Source organism: Canis lupus, chromosome 10 (genome assembly GCF_003254725.2).
Source record: "Canis lupus dingo isolate Sandy chromosome 10, ASM325472v2, whole genome shotgun sequence".
Taxonomy (NCBI): Eukaryota; Metazoa; Chordata; class Mammalia; order Carnivora; family Canidae; genus Canis; species Canis lupus.
The window spans coordinates 64,250,050-64,263,320 of NC_064252.1; the positions used below are offsets into that span (position 1 = coordinate 64,250,050).

The window sequence follows — 13,271 nt, forward strand, 5'->3', positions numbered from 1 at the left end:
AACTATGATTAAGGTATAACCTCTTACCCACTAGGATGGCTACTATTAAAAAAACACACACACAAAACAGAAAATCTACATTGGTCGCCAACGGTGTGGAGGAATCAGAAGCTCCTGCAATGTTGGTAGGAGTGCAAAATGGAGCAACTATAAATGGAAAGTAAAATGATAGTTTCTTAAAAATTAAAAACCATTATCATATGATCTAGCAATTGCACTTCTGAGTATTTACCTAAAAGAATTGAAATCAGGGCCTCAAAAAGATATTTGTACACTCATGTTTGCAGCAACACTATTTACAATAGCTAAAATGTGGAAGCAACCCAAGTGTGCATCAACAAATTAAGGGGTAAGCACAATGCAGCATACACATACACTTTTAAAATAATATTCTGCAATTTGCTACAACATGGCTAACCCTTGAGGACATCAGCTTAGTGAAATAAACGAGCAACAACAAAGTCAAATACTATGTGATTCCACTTAAGTGGAGGTACTTGGCTAGTCAAAATCACAAAGACAAAATTTGTAATAGTGGTTGTCATAGGCTGAGGGGTGGGTAAAATGGAGAGTTATTGTTTAATAGGATAGAATTTCAGCTTTACAAGATGGAATGTGTTATGGGGATGGATGATGATGATGATTGCCAAAAATTATAAAGATATTTAATACCACTGAACTGTATACTTAAAAATAGCTAAGATGGTAAAACTCATGTGCATTTTACCACAGGGGAAAAAAAATAAAACTTTATAATAATTTGGTCTCTGATTTATTTCACAAGGTCTTAATCTTGCTTTTTAAAAGATCCTGTTAAAAATAAATAAATAAATGAATAATCCATCCTGTTTTGGGGGTGCCTGGGTGGCTCAGTTAGTTAAGCATCTGCTTCAGGCTGGTCTTGATCCTGGAATCCTGAGATCTGCTCAGTAGGGAGCCTACTTCTCCCTCTGCCCCTCCTCCCACCCCTAGGCAAGCACTCTCTCTCTTGCTCACTGGCTCTCTCATACTCTTTCTCTCAAAATCTTTAAAAAATAAAAAAATAAAAATAAAAGATCCTGTTTTTAATTACACTATTTTCTACTATGGCTCTTTATTAATTATACAGATGCTATGTAAAACACATATTTCTAAATATGCTAATACTTAAACCAACAGCAAAGGTATCTTAAGATTACTCCCTAAATATTACTTTGCTCATTTCAATGAAACGAAATCAGATTATAACAAAATTGCTATATAAAGAACTTTAACTGTAGTTCATTAAAGAAAACATTAAAATGAATGATTTTAACCAAGATCATACCAATTTTATATATGCTATAAATAAAATTAATGAGGTTAAATAATTTCATACTGTGTAAGTATAAAATCTTGTAAGCTCCAAAATACCTAGAGTATCAAGAACCAACATTCAATTTTAGGGATTTGAAACTTAATGCTCCTTCAATAGCTCTGTTGGATGTTGTTAGAATGGTATTTCAAATATTTTCTGTCAGTTGAATTAAACATCACCTAAATAATGCTGAGCTGGGGGGAAAAAAACATTAAAAACATCTCCAAATCTAGCATAACAGATTAATGCTCTATTGTTTGCTGCCTTAACAAAAGCAAATGCTTATGATGAATTCAGAAACCACCTGGAGACTCAAACTCACAAAGAAACTGCAGTGACATATTGTGCTACTTGATATTAATTATTACCAGAGATGGTTCTTCAAGAAGGCAGGGAAGACAATCTTATTATTAGTATAATTGGAAATGTGCTAATATGCCCACCAGAACAAAAATCCTCTCTTGCAACATATTACCTGTGAAAGGTAATTTACAAACGAGTAAGTCCTAATGTGTTCCTTAATCTGTCTTAGGACTGAACTGTAAACAGAACAAGGTCCATGAACTACCATAGAGCTGATGCTGTGTGTATATGGATTGGAAGTGGGGAGGGAGGTATACATGTCTATGGCCTTCTTGAAGTATGGAGATGTGCTATTTTGCTGTATGACTGCAGTGAGATTTCTGGTTAAGAAAACTCTCCCTTCAAAAATTCACCATAAATCAAGGGCAGAAACCATTAGATTTTAAGAATAACAACAGAGGAAAGCCCTTTTCCCTTACTGGTTACCAAAATTTACATAGTAGGATCATGGGAGATATTTTTGATAAACTTAGAAGCTAGGAAGGTGGGAGAGCCAGAGAGACCATGCTGTGTGCCATGCCATGAGTGCCACCCTGACACTCTACGCCCAATCTTTAGTAGAAATTTAATGCAAACCACATTTTAAAGCAAATTACATAATGAAATATTTATTCCAACTACAATCAATCAATTTTAGAAAATGTTATTTTCTAGTTTGTTATGAAAATGTAAAATTAAATGCTAGTTGCTAGCACACCAACTTGTTTCTAGTAATTCATTTTCTTTCTTCATTAAATACATAGGAAAAATCTGATAGTGGAGCAATTGGTTGAGATGTAAGAAGTCTAACAAAATTTATGTAGTTACTTCTAATTTGTATACATGATTCTTAAGCACTCTGCAGCTCAAAAGCTTTGGTATCTACTTACTGAAGGAATATCACATCTTTTATCATATTTCTCACTTCATAAATCATTTTTCATTTTAGGTTCCCTATATATCACTTTATTATAAGTTAAGAAATGAAGAAATAGCATTATTGTTATTTTAATAAGTTATTTTAAACAATATTTTATCTCTGCATCAGTTTAATTTTGAATTTATTAGTTTAATAATCTCTGTCTAATGAATTCCATAATTTATTTCTCAGTGGTTTTTATAGTATTCCTCAAAGTGAGTATTAATGCATTAATTTAATTTAAAATGAAGTTATACAGGCAGCCCGGGTGGCTCAGCGGTTTAGCGCTGCCTTCAGCCCAGGGTGTGATCCTGGAGACCCGGAATCGAGTCCCATGTCGGGCTCCCTGCATAGAGCCTGCTTCTCCTTCTGCCTGTGTCATTGCCTCTCTCTCTCTCTCTGTGTCTCTCATGAATAAATAAAAATAAAATCTTTAAAAAAATAAAAAATAAAATGAAATTATACTTTTTCTTGAAAGTCAACCTTATTTGACTGAGCTTCATCAGTTAGGTAACATGGTATTATTTTATCCAAAACTGAAAATTCAAATAAACCATCCCAAGGCTTTGAAATATTTAAACATATGTAGACATATGGTAAGATGAACTCATTTAATTAAAAATATTATTTGGGGAAGGTCACAATGAAATCCTATTTAAATTTTTCCTAACACTTTCAGAGCATATTGAATTAATCAAGGTAACTAAATCAAAGAGGGACTGTATAATTTTGGGCAAATTTTAGTAAAGCTTTGAATGACTAAAGGGTAATAAATTCTTTTGGAAGTCAGGTGGTTTTCAATTTTTTTGTTTTCAAATTAAAGAAATGGTTTAAATGAGTTACATCATTGAAAATTTCTGATAACAAGCCACCATTGTGATTTTGTTTTGCAAATAACATGGAAGGGGTTCAAATAATTCCCCTTTTACGTGAATAAGTTTCTAAGCACTTATATCTATAACTCTGGAAAACAGGAATAAATCTGAAACAGAATCCAGTCTCATTCTAACCACAAATAATATTTATACACATGTATATAAACTAATCAGGGAAGAAAAATTCCATCCACTGAGATACATTCCATGAAATTTTTGCTTTTAATTTTTAGTATCTAAATTTATAACATATTTGTTTTCTCAAGTTATACACTATTAACAACTGTAATGATAAAAGGTTTATCATACTTACAGCCACAAATGACAAATTTAAAAAAAAGTTTCAATTTATATTTATATTTGTGTGATAAAAACTGACAGTATGATCATAAAAAGGCTTTTTAGCATTAAAATGCATTACATTTTATTAAATATAATTTAATAATTTATTCAATTTATTAAAGTAAGATAAAACTGTGTCAGTGAAGTGTACTGGAAGTTTGAAATTAGCAATGTACAGAAACTTCAACTTCTGAGTGTCAAAGAAGAGGTATTTACCTTTTATTATTTTTTAAGTAGATGAGGGTAGGAGGATATTTAGATTCCACCTCATGTTTTCAAAAGAACGATCTAACAGTTTTGTTTAAAAATTCAATGCTCATAATACATTGGAAATTACAACCTTCACAATTGTATAAACATGATACATTTTAGATGGTAATTTTTATTTATATTTTTTTAAGATTTTATTTATTTATTCATGAGAGACAGAGAGAAAGAGAGGCAGAGATACAGGCAGCAAGAGAAGCAGGCTCCTCGCAGGGAGCCCAACGTGGGACTGGAGCCCCGGTCTACAGGGTCACACCCTGGGATGAGGGTGGCGCTAAACCGCTGAGCCACCGGGGCCGCCCAGACATTAATTTTTAAATGTATGAGGGGGATATGCAGTTTGTCTTCTTTTTTTTTTTTTTATTTTTTATTGGTGTTCAATTTACTAACATACAGAATAACACCCAGTGCCCGTCACCCATTCACTCCCACCTCCCGCCCTCCTCCCCTTCTACCACCCCTAGTTTGTTTCCCAGAGTTATCAGTCTTTACGTTCTGTCTCCCTTTCTGATATTTCCCACACATTTCTTCTCCCTTCCCTTCTATTCCCTTTCACTATTATTTATATTCCCCAAATGAATGAGAACATATAATGTTTGTCCTTTTCTGACTGACTTACTTCACTCAGCATAATACCCTCCAGTTCCATCCACGTTGAAGCAAATGGTGGGTATTTGTCATTTCTAATAGCTGAGTAATATTCCATTGTATACATAAACCACATCTTCTTTATCCATTCATCTTTTGTTGGACACCGAGGCTCCTTCCACAGTTTGGCTATCGTGGCCATTGCTGCTATAAACATCGGGGTGCAGGTGTCCCGGCGTTTCATTGCATTTGTATCTTTGGGGTAGATCCCCAACAGTGCAATTGCTGGGTCGTAGGGCAGGTATATTTTTAACTCTTTGAGGAACCTCCACACAGTTTTCCAGAGTGGCTGCACCAGTTCACATTCCCACCAACAGTGTAAGAGGGTTCCCTTTTCTCCGCATCCTCTCCAACATTTGTTGTTTCCTGCCTTGTTAATTTTCCCCATTCTCACTGGTGTGAGGTGGTATCTCATTGTAGTTTTGATTTGTATTTCCCTGATGGCAAGTGATGCAGAACATTTTCTCATATGCATGTTGGCCATGTCTATGTCTTCCTCTGTGATCACCTGTCTCCACCAAACTACCTAGAAAACCTTCAAATTATCCTGAAAATCTATGAATTCGGCCTGCAGTTTGTCTTCTTAATGTTAGAAGATCTTAGACATGCTATAAAGACTTGAACAAGTCACAACCTTTGACATTGAGTTTCTTAAACTATAAAATGAGAATAAAATTCACTCTACCTCAAGTTTATACATATGTAATATTATACATATTCACCATCTGTGTGTTTTTTGTAAAATGTAAAACAATATAATTTTTGAGGGCCTAAAAAAATAACACCTCCCTTCATTTTGAGTTCTTTTTCGTATGAACTAGACAGACCAACAAAACGTCACATGACAAATCCCAGCTGTAAGTCATGAAATCTTGATTCATTTTCAGGGGCTATATATTAAATTGATCTATAAATAACTAAATTCCTACGTGTCACAATTCTTTAAAATTAAATTTAGCCAAATATAAGAGGGTATTACAAAACCATACTTGGGAATTAAGACACTGAAATGTAAAAAGGGAACAAGGGACTTAGATGTAAAAGCAATGTTATGGAGAACCATCCTTATCCAGTTAATTCCATCTTTTGACAACAGTTTGCAAAGCCCTATCTTAAAATAAGCATTTTGTAATAGAAATTCTTAGGCCTGCAACAAGGTTATGAAACCAGTAGGAATAATATGTGCCCATTTTCTGGGCCTCCAGCTACAGTTCTCAGTAGTTTCACTTAGAGGGAGCCAATTATATTCCCCAGGCAAACCAAGCATACTAGATAATAAATACATCATATTGAAATAAAAAACAATTTTCCAACATATATATTTTATAGTCAAAATTGTTCTTAATTCTGCCTATAGTTTAAGTCTGATAATTTAGCTAAATGATTTGGTATTCAAATGAATAGTAAGCTATTTACCAAAAATTGGTAATATATAAATTTTTATTAAAGTGTCAAATTATATCTGTGAAATTTTAGATATGCTCAGCATTTCACAAGTTCTTCCAATCATTTTCCAATATAATTTGCACTTACAAAATTTCTGCTTAGCTAGAAAAGTTGGAAACTGATTAGGTTCATTAAGCCAAGATTATTTGTTAGTCTAAGCTTCCACAAGAGCAATTTCAAAGATGTTTCTCTTGTACCTATTGTGAGGAAGACAACGTGTTGTGTTCTATGAGGCATACATAGATGTTTAAGATATAGTCTCTGAACTCAAAGAAATTATCAGTCTAATAACTGATACAGAAAAGTTGAGAGCATTGCACTATGAATACCACCTAAATTCTATAATTAACATTTTACTACACAGCATTTCCTGTAACTATATTTGCTTTATCTAAATTTTGTTTTATGGGCATAACTATTCATCTCTCTATACATCCATCAATCTGTCTTTTCAAAGATTTTATTTTTGGGCAGCCTGGGTGGCTCAGCGGTTTAGTACCGCTTTCAGCCCAGGGCGTGATCCTGGAGACCCAGGATAGAGTCCCACTTCGGGCTCCCTGCATGGAGCCTGCTTCTCCCTCTGCTTGTGTCTCTGCCTCTCTCTCTCTCTCTCTCTCTCTCTCTCTCTCTCTCGGTGTCTCTGTCTCTCATGAATAAATAAATATTTAAAATAAATAAAGATTTTATTTTTAAGTAATCCCTATGCCCAACATGGAGCTCGAACTCCTAACTCCACGATCAAAAGTCACATGCTCTGAGCCAGGCAGGTGCCCATAAAGCATTTCAAAGAAAGTTAAAGGCATAAATATGTTTCACACCTAAATACTTCACCACACCTGAAATTAGCCGGAGCTTATTATTTTTAGTTTTTTCAGAGAAAATTTACAAATATGAAATGTACAAATCTTAAGTATTTCAACTGCAGATTTTACAAATGCTTACACTCTAATCCAAACCGCTATCAAGATAAAGAACATTACTGTCACCTAAAAAGTTCCCTCTTGACCATCTGCAGCCAATTTCCACCCCAACTCCAATCTAGAGGGAACCACTATTAGTGATATTTTCCCACCACAGACCAGTTTTACAGATAATTTTAAAACTCAAAATTTAAAACAAAGAGTGATCATTAGACTGAGGAATCAAAAAAGACTTCCTGTGGATGGAGAGATGTATTGATATATGATAAAGTAAATAGAACAAAACGCTTAACAATTGTAGAAATTAGGTGGTGGCTATAGGGGCGTGCCAGCTATCAATTTACTATCCTTCAGCTCCAAAACTACTTTTCTTTGCCCTGCTTGTGACACTATAAAACATTTCTCCTTTTCCAGCTTTAGAGAGGGCAATGGTGTGACCCAATAATGTGCAAGCAGCAAAGAGACACCTCCCTTCTGAATTCAGGCCTCCATAATCTTCATCATTATTATATCATCATCATCATCATCATCATATTATTATTATTATTATTATTATTATTATTATTATTTTGCATGAGAGCGCAAGAGCCTTGCTGAGGACCAAGTTCCAGGTGTGGCCACAGCTCTAGCCACCCCACTGACAGTGGGCAGGGCAGTTTTCTAGACCATGTAGCAATGGTACACACGCCTTTTCTGAACAGATTTGCATACATGATCTGGGAAGAAGCGCCCTGTCCTTCTTCCTCAACCTAGAAATATTAGCTGCTCTTTAACATAAGGCTTCTGGGACCCTTAGAGCTCTTTTATGCCTTTTAATATAACCACCCCTCTTTGTTCTAGATACATTTCATCATATCAAATTTTCAAATAACCAGTAGAGTTCTGTCTCCTGACTAAACTCAGACTACTGTAAAGGGTTATTCACCGAACAGCTTTTCTGTATGTTTAAAAATGCTGGGGGAAGGGGAAAGCAAGAAGGCATATTTTAAAAGACTGGCAGGTTGTTAAAGCTGGCTGATGGACTGAGAAAATTACACTACTGTCTCCTCGTTTAAGTTTTAAATTTTCTCTAATACTTTTTAAAAAGGGGAGGAAAAGAAAGGCTTCATAATGGCCAAAGCTTTTAGAAAGAGGCTGGTGGAATGTATTTTTAAAAGGCAAAAACAGAGGATAAGATTCTAATTAAGGAAAAAGCACATATAACATGAAGGCAGAAAACCAAAGGACATGTTTTAGGAACAGCAAGTAGGTTGGCTAACATATAAGACGTAAAATGAAAATAAATGTGTTTGGTGAGATTTTTTTTTCCTCCCTTTCACTTCAGCATGTTAATTCTTTGCATCCAATTGCTTTTTTGGCCTATTCTCCTGTCCCTGCTCTACCCACACTTCCATATACTGTCCAAGGACTAGCTCTTCCCACTCTTTCTCACCTCTTATAAGCTATAAATTGATCCACTGCAGTCTTTTTGTATCTTAATTTCTTCAAACATGGGCATAATTATATGTCTTTGGACACATTTACAACAAAATATAGACACGTCTGTGCTTATACAGTATTTTTTTTATGTTTAAAGCCATTAGCAGTAACATAAACAAGTTTCCATAATATCTAGTTAGTAGAGGATAAGTAAAAGCATTAGTTGATTTTTTTATTATTTAAAAACTCATGTGACATTCTTTTTATAATTACAAAATGTATCTATATACACAAGAGTGAGTGTATGTGCATGTGTGTCAACATACATAACATACATCCCTGGGAAGGAACTGGAAATACTCTTTGCTAAACTGAGTGGGGAGTACAGTTGAACAAATAATAAAATGAATATCTAATATTTTCTCCACCCACCTATACATTTAAAGCACCCTTGGGCAAGTATTCAGTGACGTGTTCTTTCGTCTTCATTGAAATGACAACTGTGGTGAAATCTGATTTACAAAAAGCATGTCTGTTTAATCCAAAGTTAAAATATTAAAAATCATAAAACCAGCTAGATACTAATAGGAAGAACTTAGAAAAGAGATAAAGAATACAAACATATCCAAACAAAACATGTGACAATCCATTAAAAGCACATAAGAACATGGACTTGTTGTATACATTAAAGTATACAGATACCCTTCCCCTAAAGTCAGGAACACAGCAGGGATATCCACTACCACCACTGCTGTTCAACATAGTACTAGCCTCAATAATCAGACTAAATAAATAAATAAAAGGCATCCGAATTGGCAAAGAAGAAGTCAAGCTCTCACTCTTTGCAGATGACATGATACTCCATGTGGAAAACCCGAAAAGACCCCACCCCAAAATTGCTAGAACTCATACAGGAATTCAGCAAAGGGGCAAGATATAAAATCAATGCACAGAAGTCAGTTGCATTTCTATACACTAACAATGGGACAGAAGAAAGAGAAATTAAGGAGTTGACCCCAGGGGATCCCTGGGTGGCTCAGCGGTTTAGCGCCTGCCTTCGGCCCAGGGAGTAATCCTGGAGTCCCAGAATCGAGTCTCACATCAGGCTTCCTGCATGGAGCCTGCTTCTCCCTCTGCCTGTGTCTCTGCCTCGCTCTATCGTGAATAAATAAATATAATCTTAAAAAATAAAAAAATGAAGTGTTGACTTTTAATATTAAAAAAAAAAGTTAAAAAAAACAAAAAAGGTGGATGCTTGGGTGACTCAGTGGTTTAACACCTGCCTTTGACCCAGGGTATTATCCTGGAGTCCCGGGAACGAGTCCCACATCAGGATCCCTACATGGAGCCTGCTTCTCCCTCTGCCTGTGTCTCTGCCTGTCTCTCTCTACCATGAATAAATAAAATATTTTTTAAAAAGTTAAAAAAAAAAAAAGGAGTTAACCCCATTTACAATTGCACCAAAAACTGTAAGGTACCTAAGAATAAACCTAACCAAAAAGATAAAGAATCTGAAAACTCAGAAAACTATAGAACACTCATGAAAGAAATTGTGGGAGACAAAAAGAAATGGAAAAACGCTCCATGGTCATGGATTGGAGGAACAAATATTGTTACAATGTCTATGCTACCTAGGGCAATCTACATACACAATGCAATTCCTATCAAAACACCATCAATATTTTTCACAGAGCTGGAACAAATAATCCTAAAATTTGAATGGAATCAGAAAAGACCCTGAATAGCCAAAGGAATGTTGAAAAAAAGAAAAAAAAAAAAAAAAAAAAAAACCAAAGCAGGCAGCATCACAATTTTGGACTTCAAGTTATATTACAAAGCTGTAATGATCAAGACAGTATGGGCACAAAAACAGATACATAGATCAATGAAACAGAATACAGAACCCAGAAATGGATCCTCAACCCTATGGTCAACTAATCTTCAACAAAGCAGGAAATGATATCCAACAGAAAAAAGACAATCTCTTCAACAAACGGTGTTGGGAAAAATGGAAGCCACATGCAGAAGGATGAGACTGGACCATTTTCTTACACCATACACAAAAACAGACTCAAAATGGATGAAAGGCCTAAATATGAGACAAGTATCCATCAAAATCCTAGAGGAGAACACCTGCAACAACCTCTGTGACCTCGGCCACAGGAACTTCTTGTGAGACACTTCTCCAAAGGCAAGGGAAACAAAGGCAAAAATGAATTATTGGGACTTTATCAAGATGAAAAGTTTTTGTACAGCAAAGGAAACAGCTGACAAAACCAAAATACAACAGACAGAAAAGGAAAAGATAGTTGCAACTGTCTTATCAGATAAAGGGTTAGTATACAAAATCTATAAAGAACTTAAAATTCAACACCCAAAGAATAAATAATCCAGTCAAGAAATGGGCAGAAGACATGAACAGACATTTCTCCAAAGACATACAAATGGCCAACAGACACATGAAAAAATGCTCAACATCACTTCACATCAGGGAAATACAAATCAAAACCACAATGAGATACCACCTGACACCTGTCAGAATTGCTAAAATTAACAAGTCAGAAAATGACAGATGTTGGCAAGGATGTGGGGAAAAGGGGAGCCCTCTTACACTACTGGTGGTAATGCAAGCTGATGTGGCCACTTTGGAAAACAGTATAGAAGTTCCTCAAAAAGCTGAAAATAGAGCTACCCTACAGCCCAGCAATTGCACTACTGGGTATCTATTCTAAAGATACAAATGTAGTGATCTGAAGGGGCACTTGAACCCCAATGTTTGTAACAGCAATGTCCACATAGCCAAACTATGGAAAGAGCCCAAGTGTCCATCTACAGATGGGAGAAAGATGTGAGATATATAAAAATACACACACACACAACAGAATACTACTCAACCCATCAAGAAAGAAAGAAAAGAAAAGAAAAGAAAAGAAAAGAAAAGAAAAGAAAAGAAAAGAAAAGAAAAGAAAAGAAACCTTGCCATTTGCAACAACGTGGATGGAACTAGAGGGTATGATGCTAAGTGAAGTCATTCAGAGAAAGACAATTATCATATGAATTTCACTCAAAGGTGGAATTTAAGAAACAAAACAGAAGACTATAGGGGAAGGGAGGGAAAAATAAAACAAGACAAAATCAGAGAGAGAGACAAACCACAAGAGACTCTTAATCATAGGAAACAAACTGAGCTTTGCTGGAGAGGAAGGGAGCGTGGGGATGAGGTACCTGGGTGATGGACATTAAGGAGAGCACATGACATAATGAGTACTGGGTATTAAGTAAGACTGATGAATCACTGAGCTCCACCACTGGAACTAATAATACATTATATGTTAACTAACTGAATTTAAAATTTTTAAAAGTACACAGATACCCCAGCTAGGCTCCTTTCTCTCCTAACCCCCATTATTGGTAAGGTCTGAAGCTGCCATTCTATTTCAAGCTTCTACATGTGTCCTATCCTCTTCCATCTGTTTAGAACGTGGCAGCAACACAGGTATTCCAAAACAGTAGAGAGCAGCAGACAGATGTCATGTGGTACCACCCAGGCAATGACCTCTGCTTTCTCAACCCTTCCTGGGCTCACTGATGCTAAGTCTGGTTCAAGATCCAGGATAATGCAATGTCTGAAAACATTTTTTTTTTTCAAAAAGACACATCAAGACTGCTGAAGTCAGTTCTTCCCAAATTCAAAGGCAATGGTCAAGACTAGAATTGGGTTACTTTCTTGCCTCTGACAGTACTCTTCCTGTGTAGTCAGGTATCACAAGCGGCTATGCACTCCATGGTAGGCCCAGGGGCAAAAGAATGCCCCCACAAAGATACATTGCAGCTGGCCTGTTGTGGGGGGATGCCTTGCTTTCACTAAGTTCTAGCAGCTGTGCAAAATAACTTTCTGTGATAATGAAAATGTTTGATATTTTGGTCCCATGTGGTTATCAAACACTTGAAATATAGGTAGCATGACTGAGGAACTGGATTTTTAATTTTATTTTTATTTAATTTTAATTAAATTTAATAGCCAGATGATTCATAGCTACAGTCTTGGGTAAACAGTTCTAGAGCCTTAGTTTAAAAAAAGAAAAAATCAGGAACTTAAAGCACATAGGGTTGCAAATCGTCTTACTGCCAACTCATGACCCTACCTCTGACACTGCAGATGTGGTCCTACCTCTAACCTAAGCTGCCTGGCAAAAACATCCAGTTGCCTTCATTCAGGCAGCACCTCCTCTGCGAAGCCCTGGTACCCCAGAGTTACTCTTTATTACTACTTTATTACTACTACTACTTCATTACTATTAGCCAGGTCACACCATGTTGTCATTATGGGCTTCTGGGGGCTCTAAAAAGGCAGCAATCGTGTCATATTAAATCTCTGAATTCCCATGACCTAATAGGGTGCCACATCTTCAGACTCTTGCCCTACATTTTCCTGGCCGATTTATTAAGACACTTTTCTTTTTTCTTTTTTTTTTTTAAAGATTTTATTTATTTATTCATGAGAGACAAAGAGAGAGAGGCAGAGACACAGGCAGAGGGAGAAGCAGGCTCCATGTCGGGAGCCCGATGCAGGACTCGATCCCAGGACTCCAGGATCACGCCCTGAGCGGAAGTCGGGCACTAAAACATTGAGCCACCCAGGGATCCCCCTTAAGCCAGTTTTTATCTAACCAATCGCACCTCTTTACTACTCTATCGTTTGAAATCTCATAATCCCATCCACAACGAATGAACATCTTAGAACTGGAGAAAACCCG

General features: G+C 36.0%; 1 protein-coding gene across 4 annotated transcripts in view; it reads right to left on the reverse strand.

Moving 5' to 3' along the window:
- The window catches only part of LOC112673404 (WD repeat containing planar cell polarity effector), a 424,409-nt gene that overhangs the window by 408,245 nt on the left and 2,893 nt on the right, over positions 1 to 13,271 (reverse strand). The gene's annotated exons all lie outside the window — the stretch shown is intronic.